The following is a 3,549-nucleotide window of genomic DNA, read 5'->3' as shown; positions in this document are numbered from 1 at the left end:
TGTGGGGCTATCAGGGGTGAGTTGCCTTAAGGCATCTGGATGTACAGTGCCGTATACTTCACCTATATTTACATTACTTACATAAATTGGGTTAATCCAGGCCTACTGCCTCCTGCCATACAGACTGTTATGTTTGTCAGTGTGCTTGTGATGGTGTCAGTTATGCCTTGTTGTGTAACACTTACATCCCATTTGGTCAATTGAAGTCATTACCACCTAGTGCTTTTGTACAGAGTGTAGATAGAGGCTACTGAACTATACACCTGCATTATATACTGTTGATTGTTTGGTATCCTGTGGCCCAGTCAGTCTTTACTATTGTAAAATTTGAAGGGCTTGGCCTGGACAGCAAAAGTTGTGAACATTTCCAGACTACTGTATCAGTATAACTGTTTCACAGTTGCATTACTTTGTTTATATGGATGCCAGTGTCTGAACAGCTATATGACATGGCATATAGAACTGTAATAGTACACAAATAAAGGGTTTCCATTTCTGCAAACCTGTGTGTGGTGTGGTGTTTTTTCCTATGACCTCTCTGTGGGTATATGTTGCAGGCAACGATTGTCATTTGTATGGGTGGCCCATATAGTGTCCAGTTGTTCAGGTGTGAACTGTAGGCATAGTGGCTGTTCCGTATTTTGTGCACCTTCTACATATGTATCTTACTGTACATATCTCTGTGTGTGTATGTGCAGTCACATGTATATCTATATCTATATGTATATATATATATATATATATATATATATGCATATATATATATATATATATATATATATATATATATATATATATATACATTTATATATACATAAATATGTATATCTGTATCTGCATATATGTGTCTGTGTATATGTATCCTGGGGATGTTGGTAGCTTCCCCATTTTACATTTCCTATGGGAGCCAGACTGTACTGCATGATATGTTACCAATACCAGCTTGACATCATACAGGTGGGATATAGTACTGTTAACATCTTGTGCCCATGTCATGTCAGGTCCTGGTTATGGGATCTGCAACACTTGGTAGTGTATTGCAGGGTGGACGTGTTTGTCTGTGGGGGGGCATGCCTATTCATACAAGACGTATATTGTTTGGGGCCTCTCAGCCCCATTAACGGTGCATGTGGACATATTTGTTTTTGTTAATCTACCATTGCTATCTACAGATATATGGCCACATATACCTATATATATATATATATATATATATATATATATATATAGATATGTTGTATCTGTTTAGATATTAATATATTTACACACACACATACATGTAGACATTGGTATACATTCTCTGTACTGTTGCATGATTGGGCTGGATGATATGTTTGTGAAAACATTAGATTTATGTAAATCTGGCATGGCTTACTTGTAAATCACTTTGTCTATGGTGTGCAGGGTCCTGGGTTCGTGACTTGCAGAGGCTGTTTATTTTGTTGCTGGGCAGAACATGGGCCATTGGATACTGAGTGATTAACGTACTTTAAAGCAGTTGTAAGTGGGTTTGCGCGTGTTTGCACACAGATAAGCACTGCTTACTTCCGGTTCCAGTTTCTTACGCACAGTTAGCCTCTAAATTGCTTAATCTGTGTAGGCAGTGCTTACTACCCCTTGCAAACGCACTTACGCTTACTAGTGCTTAAATATGCTTACTACTGCATATTTGTGCTTAAACCTGCTTACTAGTGCCTTATTCATCATGACACTGACACTTCACGTGCACATTTCCTACAGTATTCCAGTTCATAAATATATGTTATTTAGTGGGTTTTGCAACAAAAATATTGGCTATACAGTGCTTTGTCATATAAAATAGACAGTGCTGCAGTGGGACTCGAACCGGGAATGCCTGCTCATTAGGTGAATGCTCTGCCCACTACACTATTGCTGTGCTGCTTCATTTGCATATATCTTCCTTGTTATCCTCTTCAGACTTTTAAGCTGCTTTAACCGTAGATAAGTGATGGGCACACCCACACACCTACGGTTAGCTTCAATCAGATTTGAAAAAAAATAATTACAGGGTTTCTTCATTTTATTTATATGTACTGTTGCTGCTGTACACATGGGAGACTGTTGGTGGGGATATGAGGACACCTATGAGTGGTATCGCTCATTTCTTACTCCTTTCTGCTGTTCTACAATGCGGGGGCATGTTTATTCTGACTGCTCTGCTTTCAGACACACCCCCTGCACTCTTATGTGCTCCGTGTAAGCCTTGGAGCTTGGGCAGCATGCCTTATTAATATGCATGACGCGCTGCCGTCTTGCTCCTAAACGGGCACTTCCATGCAGGACTAAGCTAGTCCTGCACAGAAGTTTAGTAAATCCAAGGGTGTGTGTTGCTTTTATCATGTATATCTTTCTAGGTATTTTGGTTGATCTATTCTGTCATCTATAAATTTTTAACAGTGAAGCTTCTTATCTTAATTGCTTTATAGTTTTCTCGGTTAAATAGCATTTAATTTCTTTCCTTCCTGTTATCGCTGTTTGCTTTTGTGTTAATATTTTATCTGTTATTAATTAAGCTACACAGTAATATATCCCATTTACTTCTGTTATATCACTTGAATTTCTATTAAGAGTCTTAATCACTTTGTTCATCTGCTTTATCAGATTTCTAACATTTTTGGTCTTATTTACTTTTTGTAATCTATTTTATTTCTTAATCTTCAGATGTCTATTTCTATTAAATCAAGCAGCGCTTCCCTTAGCTCATTTTCTTTTAAACTGAGGGCACATTCTTCACTCCCTGTTTCCTGAGAACATTTTACAGAAGGTTCTAGAACATCTTCCTGTGACATATTCTCTTCAGCTGCATCCTGCATCATCCATTGCTCTTTCACATGCGAACTCATTGGCCCATCACACCACATTGACTGAGTCAGATTTGCACACCATTTCCTGTTCCTTCCCTTGATGTGCATCTCCAACTGAACTTTCTTACTGGTTTCCTACTGAAGGTTCCACAGCATCATCATTTGGCAAGTGATCATATGCTTGCCACTTCACCTGTTTTTCATTAGTTTGGGACTCACTGTTCTATCATGCTATGACATTACCTGAGAAAGATTTGCTACACTAAGCCCATCACTTCACAGGTAATCTATAACTTTAGTTCCTGTTTCTTTAACCTATCCATTATGAATCATCTTTTCTACTTTCTCCTTTTGTTCCCTCATTTTTCTTTTCTGTTGTGAAATTTTCCATATCTAGATGCTTTTGTCTGTATTTCTCTTCAAATATTTTTGGAGCTGCTTTTTTATTGATTAGTTTTGCTTTCTCCTTTGCATAAATATTGCACCATATTACATCTTTTTTAATTCTCATGCCCATATTTCATCTTCAAATGTCTCCCACTCCACCTGTTTCTCCTTAATCTGGGGACTCACCATTTCATCATGCTGTGACATAACATGTGTTAGATTTTCTATACACCAAATCTTTCACTTCTCAGGAATTCCTTAACTTCAGCTTATATTTGTTTAACTTCTTCTTTATTAATATTCTGTTTTGTGTTCCCCTTTGTGATTTTTTTTATAT

This window comes from Protopterus annectens, chromosome 2.part1 (genome assembly GCF_019279795.1).
Source record: "Protopterus annectens isolate FY-2018-M chromosome 2.part1, PAN1.0, whole genome shotgun sequence".
Taxonomy (NCBI): domain Eukaryota; kingdom Metazoa; phylum Chordata; order Ceratodontiformes; family Protopteridae; genus Protopterus; species Protopterus annectens.
Note: the sequence above shows the minus strand (reverse complement) of the source record.